Here is a 21903-nt window from a genome sequence, read left to right as displayed (position 1 = left end):
CTGAGTGAGAACATGCAAACTCAAACAGCAGGATTGAACCCAGAAGCTTCTTGGTGTGAGGCGACAGTGCTAACTACTGCACCACAGTTTAATCCATCTGGCAAATGTCTGGAAGCATGTTGGACTTAAGTAGTAAGAAGAAGTAAGATGGGCCGTGAAGTATTTCCAGCCTGCAGCAGAAAGAATGATGTCTCCTCCTCTATCACTTGTTTTGTTAAAAAAAAAGAAAAGAAAAAGAAAAAAAAGATTTTACTCTGCCGCCTCTTGTCATGTAATGCTCTCATCTAAAAGCCTAAAACCACTTTTCAGTGGGAACGTCGTTATTGCATCAGTTAATTAGAGCATTTCTGTGACTGTGTATTTAAAGCAACAGTACTTTACTTTCTATTCTGAAATCAGTGTGTGTATATTCTAAATATAGCGGGACACGTGTGAATGAGAATAACAAAGTACAAGGCTACGGTGAGAGCACACATCTGCTGTATTTGCCACATTCATTGATTCCTCATTGTGCTCAGTGGAGGCAGATGGGAGGAGGGGAGAGGGGGGAGCTGGTGTCAGTCTCCTCAATGTGCCCCCCCCCCCCTTCTGCTAATGCTGTGTTTGCTCTGCACTCCGGGGATGGTCAGAGTCGCCCTTTAGCCCTCTCACTATTCTCCTCCTCGGGCTGCGCTCGGCTGAAGTGGGAGCTGGGGAAGAGAATGACAAAGCTGCCCCGATAATTCTCGCAAATGAGCCTTCATTGGAAAAGCTACAGTTCTTGAGTCCAGCGGCCAGAGGACGGAGCGGATAACAGACCTGCAGGAAGCTCTGCAGCACTGCAGCTTCCCAGTGCCTCAACATCCCATAACTATGAAGTCACAGGTACCAACCAGCCCCTACCTCTGCTGCCCCTCGCTATGAGGTGATCGGCTCATAGTTGACAGCATTTACTTGCAGTTCTGGCCATAAATATAGTTCATACACAGGTTACATTGAGTTACAGGCTTTGACTCAGCCTTAGATGTAGCAAATGATTACAACCAGTCAGATCAGACTGAGTCTAAGTTCATCCGGTGCACAAAGCAGTACAGCAGTACAGCTTTGTTCATCTCTTACGTAATGTATGTGTTACTGTGGTGGCTCTTCCCCTGTGACTGCATTCGGCTTTCTTGGATGTTTTTGTTCCGGGGTCTATATGCCAGCATGGAGGGTGTGGAGCATGCGCACATGCATTGTCTAGTTTAACTCTGATTGAAGGTCCCATATTAAGCTGTTTTTCAACCATTTCACATGGGTCTAAGTTGTGAAACCCTATTGTATTCGTAGTGTATTGTCCCCAAATCAATCTGCAGCTCTACATCTCAGCAATCTAAAAGTGTCTCTCCAGAGCTCTCCTGCGAATGGGCCATTTCTGTGTCTGCAGCTTGAAATGCAAATAAGATGTGTAGACCATGTCCACTCCACAGCCGTCACGGGGAGAGGGTGTGGTTTTCGCTACAGGTAGATGTGCCAATGTTGACGTTGGGAATAGGGATGAGGTCGGGCATTGATTTCCGAATGATCAAATAGGAGCCATCAGAAAGCTACTGGAGAATATTGACGTGGTTGCTGACAGTGCTGTTCCAGAAAAGTGTCAGTAGGCAGAGCTCACGTTTTTCTAGACTGGCCCAGGCAGAGTATAAGGAAGTACTGGGAGGTGGAGTCACTCCGACTTAGGTGCCTTGTGACATCAAGTAGGACAGACTTCCTATTTGCCCGTTTGGAGACACGATCTCAAAAAAGTGTAGCAATCAATTAAGGGAGTGAACAGACTTTTTTCACCTCCAGGTGTCATAGAAAGGCCACAGGAAAACAAAAGCAGTATAAAGTGAATTTTTCATAATATGGGCACTTTAAGGCTGGAGAAAATCAAAGTCTAATGGCATTATCTGGGTGTCTTAATCAGAGTTGGAGAACTCTGATATTAGTCGGACTAACGCATTTGCATGCACTTCAGTTTTCCAGTTATAGTCAGATTAAGGCAATAAAAAGTGTCATGTAAACGTTGACTGTGATGCAGTTAACTGTGGGTAAATTAAAGGAGACATATTCTGACCCTTTTACCACAAATTGAAATAGCTCTCAGGTGTCTTAAAGACATGTCTGTGACATGCTTTGGTCAAAATCCCCCAAGGATCAAACATCACAGCTCTTTTCTTCCTCTCAAAACAGCCCTGTTCAGAACGGCTGGTTTCAGTGCCTGTCCCTTTAAATGCAAATGAACCACTGCTTGCCCCATCCCCACAGGTACACAGATGTAGGGGTGGTATTGCAAATTTGAAAACTAATGACATCGTGGGACACAGCTCGCACAACCACATGGATTTCAACCTAGGGAGCCTGAAAATCACAGATGTTTTTGTCAATTCTCACATTTTGGGGCCAGAAGGCAAGACAAACACCCAGATATATGTTAAAGAGCCTTCAGAAAGTGATATTTCCATAATATGTCCCCTTTAAGGCTTGCTGTGATCTGAAAGAAATTACCAACTGAGGACCTACATTCAACTACTCAGCTGTTTACTGCATCAGAAAATGTGTGTGGTAGAAGTGACACTGATAAGAGTGTTAAAATGCATGTTTATTTGAGAAAAAAATAGGTTTGTGTTCCCTTCAGGTGACTGACTCTTTAAACACTAGCTGCATTAAATTGATTTTTCTTGGTATCTGAGGGAAGGTGTGACTGAACTGCTCTTACAGTAATCAAAGCAGAACAACATCTTTGCCTGGTAACAGGTTCATCTTGTCAGGGGCATGTTTACAAAGGCTGGTGTAAAAATAGTTTATGTTGTCTAGAGCTGAAAACAAATGACTAATGACTCCTAGGTTTAAATGTCTAACAAAACAGCAGAAATAAACATGTTTACAGTCTGATACAGTTTAGGTCTCTAGGGCTTATTTCCCTTTTCATGTGGACTGCACCGGGGGTGAACTGTCATTAAAGGCTTCAATCAGCCCCAAGGTTTATGTTAGAGTGTAACTGTGTCTGATATTATAGCCTGAGCTGAGCCACATGATCATTAGATTGGGAGTGACATCTCATGTAGAGTTGAAACCATATCCTATATCAAATGATTCAAATGGTGTCTCAACATCTGTGATGTGGTAAAGCAAAAAAGAATATGCTAACTTTTTGACCTGATGTAAGAAGTCTTTAGCCTCGTAAACCAGCCTCTCGCGGAAGTGCATTTCATTTCATTCCGAGGGAGAGTCTGGCCTCATCCCCATTCTAAGCGTTTGGACTGAAACCCTCAGAAGGCCGAGCCAATCAGCGTCGCCCGCTGTGATTGACACAGCACGTTGGCCAATCAGGGACCAACTGGTGCAACGCCCCGTCACTACACTAACTTGCTGATTGGCTGAATGGGGTTGTCTGTCAACGCTACTACCAAAGATATTAAACCGTCTTTGCTACTACTCCCGCCCAGCTCCCGCCCACCCCAAACGCTTAGAGGGGGGATGAGGCCAGACTCTCCCGAGAAATGAAATGAAATGCATTTCCGCGAGAGGCTGGTTTACGAGGCTAAGAAGTCTTATTTTGAAATTACTAGTAACTAACCTGGGTTTGTTTTAACCAAGAGAGAGGTACGTATGTTACAGTAATGTATACCCAGATTGAATCCACTGCTGTTACTGCACTACAAGTAAGTCTCAGCTCCATAAATAACCTCCCATAACCTCGGCTCCCGCTGAGCTTCAGAAATCTGTAAATCATTGATTTGTCATTGATTTCTTTACTCATCTTTATATTACTGTATGAATTTCAGTCTATCACATAGTTACTGTGGAGACCTGAAGCTAAATAACTGGACATAAACACTGAGGCCGAATGGATCTGAGTCCTGGTCTCGTCCTGGCTCAGTGACACCGATCCAAACAGAACATGAAGTTACAAGTTACAGATAAAAACATTTCGTCTCCAAAACTAATTTCACACCTGTTTGGTTTTGGCAAGAATCTGGGTCAAACAGCATCATTGGGAGGTAGTCGTGTGTGTGTGTGTGTGTGTGTGTGTGTGTGTGTGTGTGTGTGTGCGCGCGCATGTGCGTGTGTGAAAAAGTTCTACAGCATAGTTTAATCCTGATGTTGTGGTCTGTTGAGTTTGATCTGGGGGTTGTTCATCTGTAAAAGTCGTGTGTGTGTGTGTGTGTGTGTGTGTGTGTGTGTGTGTGTGTGTGTGTGTGTCTGTGTGTGTAGTGCAGCTCACTTTCTCTTTTTTTCAACTATGGTAACACATCACATTGATATTAAATTAAACTTCATATAAACCCTGCAAAATAAAACATTTTTAAAAATTAAGGAAGAGTCGGATCATGTAATGATAATATCAACATGGATAAAGTTCCCTACATGTCAAGTGCTCTGGTGCTCAGCAGACAGGCAGGGTGTTCCAGCACTGACCCCCTGTGCACATCAGAGTGGTCAACCTTGACAGCATTGGGTTAAAGGCCCCTCCCAACAGAAATCTCGCTGTTATCACCTTCAACATGACATGATTACCCCCTCTAACCTACCAGAGAGGGGCTTTAATAGTGTTAAAATAGGATGGCTGTTTATCATCTACAGCGGTTACATGCTGTCATTCCGACATCCCACCATAGACATACCGCTATTCCGACATGCGAACGTCCCACCATTCCGACAAGCCTTTCAATATAAGGAAATGTACGTTACTCAACAGGTGACTCCCTTCTTTAAGACATGCTGAAAGAGGAACACACACATGGTTGCAGAGCGGAGCGCAGACAGGGACTAGTCTGCCTGTCTAGCCTTACCTGGTCTTTTTACTCAACTTAACCAACTCCTTTCTTCATTGCCTAAACCCAACCAGTGCAAAATCTTTTGGGGAAGAAATACGCTATTAAAGGAATTGTTGGAAAGGCAGGATGTTTAAAAAAAGAAAGAAATACCATCATTCTGACCATAGGTGGCAAAAATTGTTGATGTTTGATAGAAAATTAAGTGTTGCCATTTAGACAATTGGCCTATGTCGGACTGGTGGGATGTCGGAATGGTGGTTGCCCTCCATCATCTACAGCATAGAGCAGGAAAAGTGATGCAGGGATATCGAACACATTACTGACAGAGGTGCTTTTATATTTAAAGCTCCATCTGATTGGAATATCATTCCCAGCTCAGTCAGAACCATTACCTCTCCCCACGTCTTCAAAGCATCCATTTTTACTTACCTGCAAACATCCTGCTCCTGCTTCTAGTTGCTCTTGTTATTTGTCTGGAATTAATCACTGTACCTCCTAACTGGAAACTAGTTCCAACTGGTTTATGCATGTTTGCCCCCCAATGCTCCTGTATTATATTATGATATTTCCTAGTATGGATTCTTCCTTTGTTCCTGTTCTTTTTAAGCTTGGACATTTCATTGCATGCCACTACATGGTATGTTGATATGTTTCATGCATACCTGCTTATATCTTGGCTGTTAGTGCACACTGACCCTTCTGCATGTATGCTTGCTTATGTTTACAATCTAATGCATGGTTAAACCACTGCTTATGCTAGTTATTTTACTGTACCTCACAATGGTTGGGTGGGGTGGCTGGTAGGGGGAGCTTCTTTTTGTGTCTGGGTTACATGCTGCCATTCCGACATGCTGCCACTCCGACATACTGCCATTCCGACATTCTACTATTTAGACATGTCACCATTCAGACATACCACCATTCCGACATGCAAACGTCCTGCCATTCCGACAGTTTCGTCCCGCCATTCCGACAAGGCTTTAATTTCCATAAGAAAATGTGCGTTACTCCGAGCGGTGGTTAGGGTGTGTGTATGTGTGTGTTTGTTTCCGTTTTTGTTTTGTTTTTTGTTTTTCATGTTTTAAGATGTGATACAGTCAGTGGAAGCTTAATAAATAAACAAACACAAAGTCTCGCCATTTACAATCACACACTCCGATGTCAGTTTGTAACAATTTCCCTTACAATAAGGATATAAGGGGAACTGGCACAACGCAGTCCTGCTGCAGGCGGACCTAGGCTCGCGCCACTGGTGCGTCCAGGGAAGCAATAAACAAAGTCGCTACTTAGTCTTAGTCTCTGTATTTCACTGAACTCAAAACGCGCCCATCACAGGCGGCATATAATAAACAATTACACACAGATCAACAGAACCCGAAAGCCCTCCCCCCTCCCGCGTGTATGTGTGTGTGCGGGGGTGCGCGAGCGCACAGTCAGTGTGGTCCCCAGAAGTGATGATTACAAACTTAGTCCCCATGAACCATGGAAACCAGTATGTGTGCAAGTGTGTGTGTGTGTGTGTGTGTGTGTGTGTGTGTGTGTGTGTGTGTGTGTGTGTGTGTGTGTGTGTGTGTGTGTGTGTGTGTGTGTGTGTGTGTGTGTGTGTGTGTGTGTGAAAACGGGCCGTGAGGTGTCCAAACGGGCCTTTATGATCCACAGGGTAATCCACCAGGAAAAATAATCCACTATGCCGCTTTGGAATTGCCGCCACGCCAGCCGTCCAAACGCCGACTGTGTCTCTCACTCTCTTCCCCTCTCACCACGTCACTTCCCCATTTAAACCCTCGGTCCCACTAATGCACTTTTACGCATTACGCACACAACTTACAGCAAAAAAGAAACATTAATTTATTCATTACAGGTCCGCACGTCCCCGTGCGCAAACCACAAGGATAATTGATCATTTCCCTGGCCTAATACACAATGAAAAAAACCTGGGGAGCAAACCTGCAAATCAACTACCCCAGCTCCAATAGATATGGCCAGGCAAAACCCAGTGTATCACTACAAGTTGTTGCAACTTTGGGGAATTTACTCCTGGTAAAAAGGCTTACAAACATGGACCAGGACAGCTTCATAATACGCACAAAAATCCAAAGGAAACGAAAGGTAACTTTAAAAAAAAAATAGCAACAGCATGAAGTAGTCAAAATATGTGTTTTACGCATCTGCCTGTTCAGCTCCGCTTGCATGACATTTCGGTCAGCGTACAGTAATCAACAGACAAGACGTCCGTTGTCCATGCTCACAATCATTACAACAAACGAAATTATTCACAGCAAATCATTTGGTGATTTGAAAGCCTATCAAATTGACATATTTTTGAATCGAAAATGGCAGTAAAAAATGATTGATTGTCTTTTGAGTTTTTTAGGCTTTAGAATAATGACTAATTGCCTAGTTTATGGGTCAGCTTGGAAAGGTTCGGCGAAGGAGACTCACGGCTTATGTGTTTGCCTCTTTCTTTCTTTTTTGCCTCCTGTTTGTGTCATTTTGTGGAGCAGTTAGGCTAAATATCCGCTGCTGTGCTCTGCTCTCTCCCTCTGCACCGAGCAAAACTTCACTTCCCTGCCTGACACTTCTTTCTGTAATTTTCATGCATGTTTGTTATTACCAGTTTCCATCGTATTTGTATAATTATTACAGCAGCAAAAGGAAATGCGCAATAGTAAATCATATGCATTAGGTTCTCAAATCAGCTGCCAATCTGCAGGGACTGCGCGTGTCATAAGATGAAAGACAAATGTGTACACAAGCAGGAAAGCTGGTCCATGGAAAAAAGAAAAGAAAGAGTCAGAGCCGTCGCGCATCTCTCTCTCTCTCCCTCTCTCTCTCTCTCTCTCTCTCTGGCGGTGACACGCTGTCATTCATTTCAGCACTGAGACAGCGGACAGCGGCTTGGTCATATTTCAGCACTACAAAATATAGGCTTTTAAAAGATTTGTCGGAAAGGCAACACGTTTAAAAAAGAAAAAAATACCGCCATTCCGACCTTAGGGGACGAAAATTGTCGGAATGGTGGGACGTTTATTAAAGAGTAAAGTGTTGCCATTCCGACAATTAGGGCCTAATGTCGGAATGGCGGCATGTCGGAATGGCGGTTGCCCCCCAACTGGGTTGGTTATTCTTCCCTCTAATAATAAAATACCAATAGGCCTACATGATATTACAGTTATTGTGTGTTATGACTGTTTGAGTCAGATACAAGTTACAGTATTAGACTTAAATGGTTTGATTTGGGCTGCAGCAGACTAAAATCAGTCTATCAGACTATCACTTTTTGGTATGAGTCAGCATCAGCACCTGCAGCTTCAAAATCTTTAGCTGGACTGGAAGATTGACAGGTTAGCATCTGTGGACTCCAGCAACAGTTAGCAGTTTGTCCTCTCACCTGTAGATGTTTCTCATAACTCAAATCCAGGCAGGTTTCGCATTTGTTGTGGTGTTGTGATGTGTTTCATTGTAAAGTGTAATAAAAGTGTCCCTCAGACTGTTAGACTAGAGAACCAATGGACCCATGACCTTGGACTTCAACTCACCAGACATTAGCTCAACAATTTATTTACTTATTTGACGGAGTATAAAAGCTCATATCCTTGCATATCTCTAATCTTAGAGTATTTTAATTCATATTTTTATCTATATTGTATGTTTGTATAAGGATATATTTATCTTTATATCCATTTATCTATGAGGTGAGTCACCAAGGTGCCCCAATTTCTAACTTTTATATTTATCTTTTGCAGAGGGAGCGACTGTAACTCAAACTAATTTCCCCTCAGGATCAATATAGTATCTGATTCTAACTGCAGGTGTTCACCAGAACCAATAAGATTTCACCTCTATCTCTTGTTCTCTTGTTCTGCACATAAATAAAGGTTTATTTGTTGAACTCACAGTGAAGTCTCTTCTGTTAAACTCTGAACTCTGCAGCCCTCAGTTCTTTTGTCATCACAGTATTCAAATTTTAAAAGACATTTAAAATTGTTTTTGTAATCTTGGTGATTTTTGGAGTTTATCAGCATGAGAGATGGAAAATACATGTCCATACAGAAATGAAAAATACAATATGTAATTCTGCTAAATTATCCCTGATAATTTTTTTCAGTACTGTAATATAGTTACTTTTATTTTTAATCCTAATTACGTGTGACAAGTGTTTTTACTGGAAGCACACAATCATTCGGTTGAGGATGCCTTTAAAAAAATGTAAATGAGTGAAAAGGCGGCCATCACACAGAGGGAGGAGGTAAAATTCTCAAATCCTGGGACAATAATACACATTTTCAGTCGGTGTCCCCAGGGAAACCCTCTCTGTTGCTCTCAGTGACAAGAGGCACAAACACAAGCGCTGTGTAACACGTGTAAAAAGGGGAGAAAAGATGTTTGGATCCAGCTCCTCTCTCACCTCCACACGGCTGCTCACACGTGAGATGGGTGTGAATGCTGAAGCTGTTAAGGAGGAAGTTGAACAGAAAGGCGTGGAGGGAGGATCTTCAAGACACTGATATCCAGCAGCAGCTCCCTCTGGGCAGGTAAAAAATAAACTGCTGCCACCGTGTGCTCCAGGAAATGTCCCAGTTTGAACAAAGATCTATGTGCTGCAACGGCACAACGGAGCTCCGCTGAGCTACTTATACTGGACCAGTGAGAAGCGCACCATAGACTACGGCCACTGAGTCCGAGTCCAGCAGCATCAAAATCATTTTTAAAGAAACATAAATGTAAATTAATTGTTTTTTTATTTATTTTCTTGAAGACAATTTTGATTATTATTATGTATACTATACATACTGATGCTGAACCATCTGCCAATCCCTGCCAACACTGGGTGTAGACTTATGAAGGCAAACAACAAAACACACTTACGTTGCACCTACAGGCAATTGTGAGTTGCCAGTTACACTGTGTGTGTGTGTGTGTGTGTGTGTGTGTGTGTGTGTGTGTGTGTGTGTGTGTGTGTGTGTGAGTGTTTGTGTGTGTGAGTGTTTGTGTGTGTGTGTGTGTGTGTGTGTGTGTGTGTGTGTGTGTGTGTGTGTGTGTGTGTGTGTGTGTGTGTGTGTGTGTGTGTGCGCTTGGACTGTGGGAGGAAGCAGAGTTTTAAAATGACATAGTGTGGACTAAGCTTCATCCCAGTGATCAGTCTACTGCATGGGTTTAGAACTGCACTTCCTTTAACACTTGAGATGTTTCAAATGGATTATTATATAGGTCATTACAGTCAGTTTACTTTAATTCAATTATCTTGTACACCCATATGGCAATGTAATATTATGACACATGTGTCCCTACTTTAAGGGTGATGATGCCATATAGTACACTATGTCAGTTATATTACTATCACATATAATGTGTTATATTATATATATATATTTGTGCATATGTCATATATAGAAATGTGATATATGTACGTGTATCACATTTATGTGTAGGCAGTGAAAATAACATTGCAAAGCAACATGTCTTCTGAAATGTCATTGCAGATCCTTCAGGGAATAACGCAGGGCCCCGTCTACAGTGGATTCCTACTGGGGTGTCATTACAAATCATCCATTAGTTGTTTAAGGAGAACAGCCCCTGCCCACGCCACCCCCTTAGGAGGCCCTCTAACAGCCTGGGGCCCCTGGCAGTTGCCTTACTGACCACTGAAGCACAACCCCCTAAAAAACACCAGGACAGTAGTGTTCCCTGGTGCCGTGATGAGTGTGTTCGATTTGTTGTTTTGGATGGTGCAGCACTTTAATAACTTTGTCCTGCCTTTTTACACATAAAACAAAATGTTGACAGTGGAGCAGACCAGAGCCATAACAGGTCCATCACCTGCCTGCACCACTACCAGTGCCACACTCACAGGAAGGAGGGTGTTGTGTGATACTGTCAAAGCCTCAATGACAATGATATTTATCAATCCATGTAACTTTATCGCAAACACAGAATGTTGCTATGTTCCTTTAAGGTCCACTGTATCAGCAACAGGTGTTCACCTAGAGGTCAAACTACAGTATGACTTGACTGTCTTTCAAAAAGCACACACTCACAAAATATACACACTCATACGCATAGAGGCGCATCGCGACGTGCAGTGAGAACAGTGGGTAGTGTCACTAAACTTTGATCTTGATGTGGGTCAGCATGACTCATCCAGTGACACACACACACACACACACACATTATTGCACTTCTGTTTTTGTGAGGGACACTCATTGTTCATTGACATAATGCATTTCACAACCACATGCACTGAAACAGCAGGGTGGAACGGTGAGTGGTGAGAGTGACACTGCAGCTTTTTAACCATTTACAGTCCAAACCTGATGATGTTTCTTTTGTGAATCAGTTTAAACAACATTTATCTGATGTTTCTGAGTTTTGGATGTTTGATGACCTGTCATATGATCTTGCACATCTGATTTCTATGTTTGATCGATTTGAGTGTTTTGATAGGATGTGTGAGTAAATATTAGCAGCTGTCAAAAAAAACAAATGGTTGTTTTAGACATAGCTACAGTGGATTCTGTCTGTTTAAAGAGATAGTTCAGTTCAGTTGAAGTGGGGTTGTATTAGCTACAAATGCCCATTAAAGGTACATTGTATAACTTCTCCTGTTATCTATTCACGAAAATCGATTATTTGGTTCAAAAGTATGTTTTTCATTAATCAGTAATCCCCCCCATCAACAAACTGAAGTGTTCCGGTAAGCTCTGAATTTGCCGTTCATATCATTCATATCTACATGGAGCGGGTAAGCTCGGTGCTGGCTGCCATGTGGTGTCGCCATGTTTTTACATTCAGTGTCAGCGTGACGGAAACCACGGAAACTCAGCGGAGACACCGGAGCTGTCGGCTCAGGTCGAGGTGGCGTCTGTGAAAAGTCACCGCGGTAACGCAGTGAGGAGGAATGGAGTGTTACACTGATGCTGCATTCACCTGCAGTCAGGCAGACGGCCGTCGGTAACAAACCAGATGTCATTTTAGTCACAGAAGTCGAGAGAAAGAAAACGTGGGTCAGGTAAACAATACGACATCGCCATGACAACATATTGTCACGTGTATTGTTTTGCCTTGTGCTGACGGACAACTTTACACTGAGGCTTGTTTATACCGTTAGCATAATGCAGCGGCTGTCGTCCGTCTGCCATATGCCCAATTTCACGTGAATGCAGCATAAAAAATATGATTGAGTTGCTTGCGATATACAACCGCAATGCTAGATGGGAGTAATTCCTACACAATGTACCTTTAAGTACACTAGATGCAGTAGAAAGGTCTCTGCCCCCTCTGTGCTCTGCTCTGCAGTACACTGTTGTCAATGAGGGACAATTAATCAGCGTATTTTCTCCGCCTACGAGAAGTCCTGTCTCAAAATAATACACCAGTTCAAGTATGATATACAGTAAAAATTTACAATGCATCTGCCGGTTGGAAAAAGGTTTTTTTTTTATCTGGAACTACTAACTCACTCAGTACTCCTCGGTACTCCTCCACACAGGCAGGCTCGCGGGCATTTGTAACTCATACAATCCCACTTCAAAAAAGCTGAACTATCCCTTTCATGTAACATTGCTGGTATTTTTGGTATTTTTTATGTGCCTCCCATGTGAAAAATGACTGCAGGTCTCCAGGTCACGTGTCGCAGCCCAGAGGCACAAGACGGGCGTGCACACTGACCCGTTACATTAACACAGGAGCAGAAATGAAATCCAAGACACAATGCAGTTAACCAAAGTCAGACCCCTGTGCAGGGAAGCGTGCTACACTTTGACAGACAAATGAAACCGTATGACTGAAATTCAGTAATAAATTTGGGGGTATGGCAATATTGTAGACATATTACACATGAATATATTTCCATACCAAACCCTGGGAGCTGATATTATAAAAAAGCACTTTCCCAGAATGAGTAGATGGCATTTAAAGTTAATGAAAAATGATTAGGCAGAACATTTAGAGAACTTTTATATCAACATATACACTACTCAGAAAAAGTTAGGGATATTTGGCTTCGGGGTTAAATTTCAGAATGCACCTAAAATGCACTATAAGCTTTACTTTACTTCTCTAAACTTTTGAATGCACATGTCCAACTGTTCAGTGTTTCAGTACTCTCTGTTCTCTAACAAGGTGATGAACCACAAAATCACAAAAACAGTCCACCACTGAATGTTCTGGTTCAATGACAGTTTGTGTTCATACAGTCCTCTTCAACCTGCTGTTCACATTCTGACATCATGAGACCAAGACCACACCTAACAATCCATCAACAGCACCTGGACATGTGGAGGCTTCAGACAGGATGTTGTCAGAGGGAAGTGTCCACTGAGCTCAGAGTGTCACAGAGTGTCATCAGCAGGTTGAACAGAGACACAGACAGACTAGAAGAGTGACAGGGCTCTAATGTCGTACCAGGCGCAGGGCAGCACAGGGGCTTTTTATGGTATCTGTTCATGTTGTGATCTGTGCACACTACACATCTTTGTTACACATGGTTTAAATATAAGTTACTAAATGTGAGTGTCACTATTTGTGGAAAAAGATGTTCTGCCTTACCTGTAACTGTGCGTTCACACCAAAAGCTTCCAAAGCGTCAAAACGCCGGAAGTCAGTTCATTTTCAATGAGAGCCCGGCGACCTGAGCGACCAAAGCGTCGCCAGACGAGAAATTGAGCCATGATTAACATTAGGGTAATTAGCTATGACGCGTTTCGGCGGCAACCTGTCAGAATAGAGACGTCCTTCAGCTCCCTTTTTTTTCTTTTTTTTGTCCTTCGGCTCCCCAATGACCAGCGTCATCGAACTTTGATGTCAGTCACGTGACGAGCAACCAAAGCAACTAAAAATATTTGCCGTTTTGGAAGCTTTTGGTATTGAACACACAATAAGCCCAACCTCAATCCCACCAAAGCCCTCCATGCTAACCTGATTAATGATATTAGTAACCTCCTTCTAGACTACTTCTGCTTCATCAGTCTGTGGAGGTCTGTTTGTGTCTCCATATATTTGGCCACTGCGAGCTTGGACCTCCTGGACCAAAACATTAGTTTCCTCCTGAGGGGAAGTTTGGCCGTCTGGTGTTGTTGTATCCTTATTCCATGTCGAAATGACAAAACTGCAGCGTGCCTCGCCCGCAGCGCATTTTAAGGTGAGGAGAGGAGCTAATTTGATTGGTGAAGATCTGACTTGTCTGTGTTAAAGCCACTCATGCCTTCTCCCTTCCCTTTTTCCCACTTGCGCCAGGAAGTGGGAAAAAGGTGGGAAAGAGGGGTACACAAAACTTTCAAAGTGCGTGTCTCGCTTGCACCTGGTCTGCAACATTAGAGGCCACAGAAAGGCAGAGAAGTGGACATCTTTTGGTCACATGACATCTTATTGACACACTGACATTTTTTGTTGTGGTATACCCAACTTGTTAGTTTTTGTTTAAATACATTGTTTGATAGATTGTTTACCATTCCATACTTATACTTATATGCCCTACTTTCATGATATAGATTAGATTAGATTAAATAAACTTTATTGTCCCCAAAAGGGGAAATTCGTCTTGGGCAAAAGTGCACCGTGTAGCAACAATTCAATAAGACATATAAGCAGCAATAAGCAGTGACAGACATACATGCAATGGACATAAGTACAACGACAGACATGCAGGCAATAGACATAAGTACCGAGACAGACTTACAAACAATAGACATGTGTACAGTGACAGACATACAGGCATAGACGTACAGACGAAGCAGCATTGCACAGCATCAAAACCATAGCAGTCGGCATTATCAGTTCTAAAAGAGAGGTGTAAAGTAAAAAGGACAGAAGCTTGGCTTAGTAAAAAAAATAAATAAGGAATTTAAAAGATCCTAAGATCAAAGAAATTTGCAAGAGTAAAAACTCGAGCTACGCTACGCTTCCTCCAATTAGGAGGCCACCAGCCTAGGGTTGATGCTGGCGTGAGCTGGCTGTTTGTTCAACAGAGCTATAGAATTAGGGAGGAAAGAGTTTTTAGAACGGTTGCTTTTGGGGCGACAAGCTCTTAAGCGTCTGCCCGACGGTAACATCTCATACTCTGAGAACAGAATGTGTGATGGATCTGACATCACTCCCTGAGCCATTCGTAGTACTTTCTTTTCAAAGATATTCTGCAGTGTTTGAGGGTCACTTTTACCAATTACTTTCATCGCAGTATTCACAATTTTTGCTATCCTAGTTTTGAGATGGACAGAGAGAGACCCAAACCCTGCTGCCATACAGTATCTGATCAGGCTTTCTAGCACTGCGTCGTAGAATGTTGACATGATTTTCCTGCTCACCCCAAAAAGTCTTAGTCTTCGGATAAAGTGCAAGTGTTGTGCCAATTTTGCACACAGATAGTCCACATGGACATTCCATTTTAACATGTTGTCCATTTGTATCCTCAGATACTTATGAGCACACCTGCTCAATTTGCATGTCCCCTATATTTACATGGTTATGGACTCTTACAGCCTTTGGGTCAAAGACCATTTCTTTAGTTTTTGTGGCATTTAGTAAGAGGTGATTGTTCTCACACCATGCTTTCTCTGAAATAGCCAGAGGGGCAGTCTGCGCCCCACAGCAGGCTTAGAATTACTGTGTCGTCAGAGAATTTTATTATGAAATTATTAGGTTGACTGTTCCTGCAGTCATTAGTATAGGCCGTGAAGAGAAAAGGCGAGTGGGGGTCCCCCGTGCAAATTGTAAAGGGTCTAGGAGGGGTGCCACCTCAGACTTGAGGAAATTCACAATGACTCTCTCAAAACATTTCATCACCCCACAAGTTAAAGCAACAGGTCTAAAATCTTTATTTCCAGAAGGACAAGATACTTTCGGTACAGGGATGCTATAGTATCACTGTAGAATGAATTTTTTTACATTTTCCATAAATTTCATCTGAAAGACGAATTTCCCTAACTTTGTGAGTAGTGTATTGTTGACATATTAATGGTTGCAACATATTACACTATAGGAATAACTGATCTTATATATACATTGGATACTTCATGTACTGTGTTAGAAACTTTTATATTTCTTTTTGAATAAATGTCACATATGGCATCTCTGTGGAACTCACGGGATTGGCTGAAAGATATCAAAGGTGATGAATTGTTCATACAATACTAATACAAAAATATAAGTTTAACTGCAGAGTGACCTGACCTGCATAAACTGCCAATGGCTCATAAATTCCGGAAGCTGATAAAAAAGTGTGATTTCATACTTCATTTGTTCCAAAGGGCACCTGTGACAGCCAAATCAATCAAAGTATAGTCTACTACATGAAACTCTGAAACCTGTAATATCACTGCACATCTGTACAGCAATTCCAAACCTCAGTGGTGTTTGTACGAACAACAGTCTGATCCCATTGTCAGCTCTGGGTCTTCTTCTCCTTTGCCCTCTGTGATAAAATATGTGCGTCGAGATGACTTTGCAGTTTGGAGTCAGTGTGCAGCCATTACTCTTATCATCAATGCTTTTTTTCCAATATAATAACCTTGTGATTGCTGGCCCAGCAGCCACACAGTGAGGCCAGTACCTCTTCTCATGAGTTCTATTTACTTTAGGATTCTGTATTTCTTAGCGGGACACTCAAAAGCACATGAATAATCATACAAAGTATTTTTTGTCTGATATAACCTACAGCTTAATTCTCAGTATTTGTGATCCCTTAAAGAAAACATGAACTTCACATGTGATTTTTCACATGTGAAAAATTTTGCACATGAAAATCATGTTACTGTATTTGCAGATGGGAAACATGTGGTTTTGACCCAATTTTATGTGAAACCCATTTTCCACATGTGGTAAGATGTTTTACACATGTGCTCTACATGGTATATGACTGTAATTTGGGCCAAAACCGCATCTTTCCCATGTGCAAATAACATGATTAACATCTGCAAAATTTGTCACATGTGAAAAATCAAATGTGAATCACATGTGAAGTTCGTGTGGTTTTTCTGTAAGGTCTGTTTGAGGTGAGCACATTTAGTTTACTTTCTCTGTCAGTTTTTTTTTATATTAGTCTGTCTCTTCCTAAAGATTGCTTAGTGCTGGAGTTGTCATGTCAACCCATCAAAAGGACCCCGAGCTCCATCAGGACTGAAAATGATGCTGATTATGGACTGGATGTCATCATGCTCTGTGCTAACTTGTAATATCTAAAAGTGTTGTGCAGATGAATGTTGCCAACAGTTTAGCTTTCTGCTAACTGTATGAAGTGCTCTGACCCAGTCGTCCTTGTCAAACTGGCTCAGATCCTTACATGCCCATTATTCCTGCTTCTAACACACCAACTTTGAGGACAATGTTCACCCACTAACAGGTGCCATAATGAAGTGTTATTTGGTGTTGTTCACTTCACCTGTCAGTGCTCATAATGTTAGGCTTGATCGGTGTATGTCTACAAGGGAGGAGCTGCAACTGTGTTTTATAATCTGCTCCTTTTTCTCTAGACATCTTCCTGCCCTGGCATCAAACATCATCTCCAGTTCTGAGGCCAGCGTTGATGGTAGTAATCATTTCTAAATAGGCCACTGATCCCAATGGAGTGACAGTGAGTGTCTGCCAGGAGTCTTCAACTATCATTCTCATCACCGCTGACCCTGGCCATCCCTCCTCTTCACAGGCAAAGAAATCACCCAGACAAAGAGCAGAGCAGCCACACAGGGAGCTCTGAAACTCAGACCACATCTAATATAAAATATATAAAAACTATATCTGAAATCTATCTATCTATCTATCTATCTATACAGTATGTGTATATATATATATATATATATATATATATATATATATATATATATATATATATATATATATATATATATATATTGTTTATAATATCTGCTTATCTTAACTTTATCTCTTCAAACCATATGACTCTGGAACCTTTGCGAGTGGGTATTGAACAATAGGATTGAGGGCTTTGTTTAAATTTTTCAACCTACCAGAAACACATATTCAAAGGGAGTTCATGCATAAGAATGTCCAATATTACTCTTTCAAATGTCACTCAGTCACTAATATTGAGTATGGCCACCCCGACACGGATCAATGTGTTGTGACATTTTGCCATATGGCCACAAGCATGAATTGTTTTCACCTATAGGTAACTGGGACTCAGTATGTAATCACTGCATCTGGTCAAAGGTGATTACTGATGTGTACCAACAGGAATAAAAAGATGAATGTTTCTGAAAACAAAATGATTCCAAATCTATGGGTAACAACAGTGTAATACAAACAAAGATGATTGCAGCATCACTAAATGAAAGTTCATCATTAACATGTTCTTAATGTGGAGATTCTACTGTGGGAATTTCTGAGGTTATCTCTCCCCTCTCATAGGGTCTGAGAGAAGGTGTCATCATGCCGTGTTGATTCTGAAGCCCCTGGATACCATGTAGTCTTTTGTCATGTTTTGTTATATTTGTATGAAAACTGATTTGATTTGACTTTTATTTTTCAAAAGTGTTTCACAGTTTTGTAAAATTAAGACATATATCTCAGAGGGAAAACACCTCCATGTGTCTGTCAGACAGTTAGAGGGTAGATTAGGACGACATGCTGCTACTGAAACATGGCCTGCAACACCAGTGCTGCTCTTTCTAATTATATACACACTTAAGTGGGACGTACAAGAGACAGCACTCAATCATTAGATTTCAAATTAATCAATTCACATTCATTTCTATGCTAATGTAGGCTAATCTTTAAGTCAGTGCACGCCGGGTCAGCTTCACTTGGGTTTAGATTAATGGAACCCTTTTTTACCAAATTACACACACTTCTCTTCAGGAAACTGTCAAGGAATTATGTGGAAATAACAGAGCCATAAAACCAGAGGGACCTCAGAGAGAGCAGACCTGCACCGGGGCCGATGTCTAACGACACGGGCCTCCGGGGAAGAAAATTCAGAAATTCAGAAAGCTCATATTAAACAATCTGGATCCAGGTCAATATCAATCGGTTTCTGGCCTGGCCCACATAGCCCCATTCTTCCACCGAGTTTAGTTCAGATTGGTCCAGAACTTCTTTCATGATTCTGCTGACAAATAATCAGACGAGTGAAAAGATAACCTCCTTAGCTGAACACCCTCTGTCCACCTACTGGCTCCAACAGAAAACTCTTAGCTTTAACTTCCTTATAGTTTCTACTTCAACCAAACCACACTATGGGCTCGATAAAGTAAATTTATATATCTGTGAAGCTATGAAGTCAAATGCCATCGATGACACCCAAGAACTAAACCACTGCATTAAACATTAAAGAAGCCTTAGGTCAGTGACCACACTGTGTGCAGTGCTTATTGTGAAACCTGCAGGAGTGGGTAAGACAATCTACTTCCTGGGCCACAGCCACCCACACTTCAATCTTCGTCTTTCTTAAAGCAGAAGTAAGCAGAATGATTGTGTTAATATAAGTCTTAAATAGTTATATCTTTCGACGGCAATCACTTAGTGTTTGGTCTGAAACACGGGTCTGTCAGTCACTCTGCTCTGCTGTAAGCCGAGGAGAAAACTTTCCTTGTATCCTACAATCTTTATCCAATGAGGAGAGAGAACGGCATAAAGGGGCGGTCCTCTCTGTGTGTGCAGCCAAGGGATGCGCGTGAATGTGGTGACGTAGGGACGAGGGCGGGGACTGCTAACTCCATCGGCTGACAAGAAGTTAGCCAAAACGACCGGATCGCTTACTTCTGCTTTAACAGGTTAATTGGTTGTTGGGATATTGGGTTAATATATATTTTAATATACTTATGTTTTGTGTTTATTAAGATATTTTTGGCAACATGTTTTGGTATCATTAGAAATTATAAATAGCTTTAAAGGGTAAATTAATGGGAAGGATTAAGGGTAGGCATAAGCTTGTTAGCTTCAACTGTTTTTTTTTTTTTTTATCAACACAATAATATGAAATCCTATGTTATGTCTGATTGTATTATATATGATCAAACTAAACTAAACTAAACTTCAATCCACACCTATTTTTTGTCTGGCACTTAGCAGCAAGCCAATGAAACCTCCACCATTGTCTTCTTGGCGGCACCTGACAGGCCTCGACAAATCAGTGAGAAAGTTCCACTCCAACACTTCCACCCATTCTCATCCCCCTATGGGATGTATTGTGGGTGTAGGGTCATGGTTTAAACGTGTCTTCATAGACCAAAAGGTATTTCATTCTTTTCTCTTCTCCATTCTTTATAAATAATAATAACATAATGTCGAATCTAAACGTTTACATTTCAATATTAAATACAAATATAAATGGAGTTCTTGAACCATTAAACTTGAACTTGAACCAACATTCAATCTAAATCTGAATGTTTGAAGTATGTACATCATCATCATTGTTCCCATTAAGAATATAATATATGAAATTTCCTGATCAAAAAATAATTTCACTGTAGATTTAAGTTTAACACAAAACACAGGAAGAGTGCAAAGTAACTCCATGTGGTCAGCTTTAACGGGTTTCTATAATCACTTCATTATCTCACTCCATTTGTGTCTTCATTAGACACCAGAGCCCATCAACTAGTGATGAAAACTCTACAGCTGCTACAGGCGGTGCAGTCGCTTCAATTTACTGACCAATCCATCCACAGCCAGCCTGGTGTTTCAGATAAGTCACCACCGCGCTGTGGGAAAGTCAGCGCAGACAGAGCGCAAAAGACAAGGATCTACAGAAAATCACAAAGTACATTTGTCGGGCTGGTTCTTGGACTTCGAAACAACTTTAAAGAGGGTTCTGGATTACAACAGCACAGGTCTGTTTCCTTCTCATCACCTGGACAATTTCTGGAGATCTGATGGAATAATCACACTGCAGTCAGACAATCACTCAGGTTGTAAACAGACTCCCAGATCAGTCTAACTCAGACTGAGTAAAACAGAACTGACTCATTTCCTGCTGATTTTGTTTTCTTCCTCACCTCAGCACCTGACATCTGCATTTCTTTAACAACATTTATGCTCATCTTAAGATTTTCCACTTTGAGATCATCAAGTTTTCCTGCAGCACCACGGGCAAATCAAAATATCAACGTGGCTCATAGGACAATTAATTATTCAAGAGGAGGTATATGCAAGAATGAAATCATACAGCCACACTCCTGCAGCTCTCCGCTCATACGCACACGCAACACAAGCAACACAAGCAACTGCAGTTCATGAGTGTTTGGCTACAACAGAGGGGTAAACTGTTAGCAACATTCAGCACAGCCTTTGCAACACGATTAGATGACGCAGGAAAGTGAGCAGCCTGGTACCTCTAGAGAAGAACAGCAAGTTCTCTCCATCCTGGAGATTGGCCTGTATCTTTCCAAATAACTTTAAAGGTCCAGTGTGTAAAATGGGGGGAAAACCATGATATCAAGCGGTCAGATTCTAGTTTGCAGCTCTCGCTCGCTCGCTCCCACTCACTCATCGGATAAGTGACGGTGGCCTCTGAGGACAAAGAAACTTGTTTACCACGACTGGGACAACTGGGAGTATTTCAGGAGCATGGAGCGATGAGGTGAAGATCTAAACCATTTTACAATATGTCTTCTGTTTCCTCCTCCTTCTTCTTTCCTTCCGCCTTCTTCTTCTTCGTTGGTTTATTTATGAACGCAAAACTCTTGAAACGTGCTCTCTGGTTGGCTGGATTTTCTGTTTGGGCTGCTGTACAGGCGGCGCAAGATGGCGACGCTCTCCAAAGCAAGACCCTTGCTATATAAAAGAAGAATTATAAGGCTACGAAAACCAACCAAATTTTATTTTATAGCCATTATACACTTATACAAATAGTATATTCAGACTTTGAAACTTTTAGAATTATTACACACTGGACCTTTAAAATAAATTTTAAAAAAAGAATAAAAAGAAGCAAAGGCAGTGCTTGATGGCAGTGGTGATGCTAGTGTTCCCCTTGAAACCAGTCAGAAGTGGAGCTGGAGCGAGACAGAGGAGGATGACTGATTCCAGGAGTCCAGCCTGATGATAGCATCAATGACTCTCCCTACGTCAGTAAAGAGGAATGTTTTTATTAAGTGAGTGTTTGAGGCTGTAAGAGGCTGTTTTAAAATGTTATGTTTTACTCTTTACTGGCTCGTGTGGGGGACATTGG

The 21903-nt window shown here is 41.7% G+C and overlaps 1 protein-coding gene across 1 annotated transcript in view; it reads right to left on the bottom strand.

Moving 5' to 3' along the window:
- Positions 1-21903, bottom strand: part of ctxnd1 (cortexin domain containing 1) — a 34672-nt gene that overhangs the window by 10758 nt on the left and 2011 nt on the right. The window lies entirely within an intron of this gene.

This window comes from Trachurus japonicus, chromosome 3 (assembly GCF_045865225.1).
Source record: "Trachurus japonicus isolate A0001 chromosome 3, Traja_1.0".
NCBI classification, from domain to species: domain Eukaryota; kingdom Metazoa; phylum Chordata; class Actinopteri; order Carangiformes; family Carangidae; genus Trachurus; species Trachurus japonicus.
The sequence above is the reverse complement of the archived record's forward strand: the minus strand, read 5'-3'. Positions and strand labels throughout refer to the sequence as shown.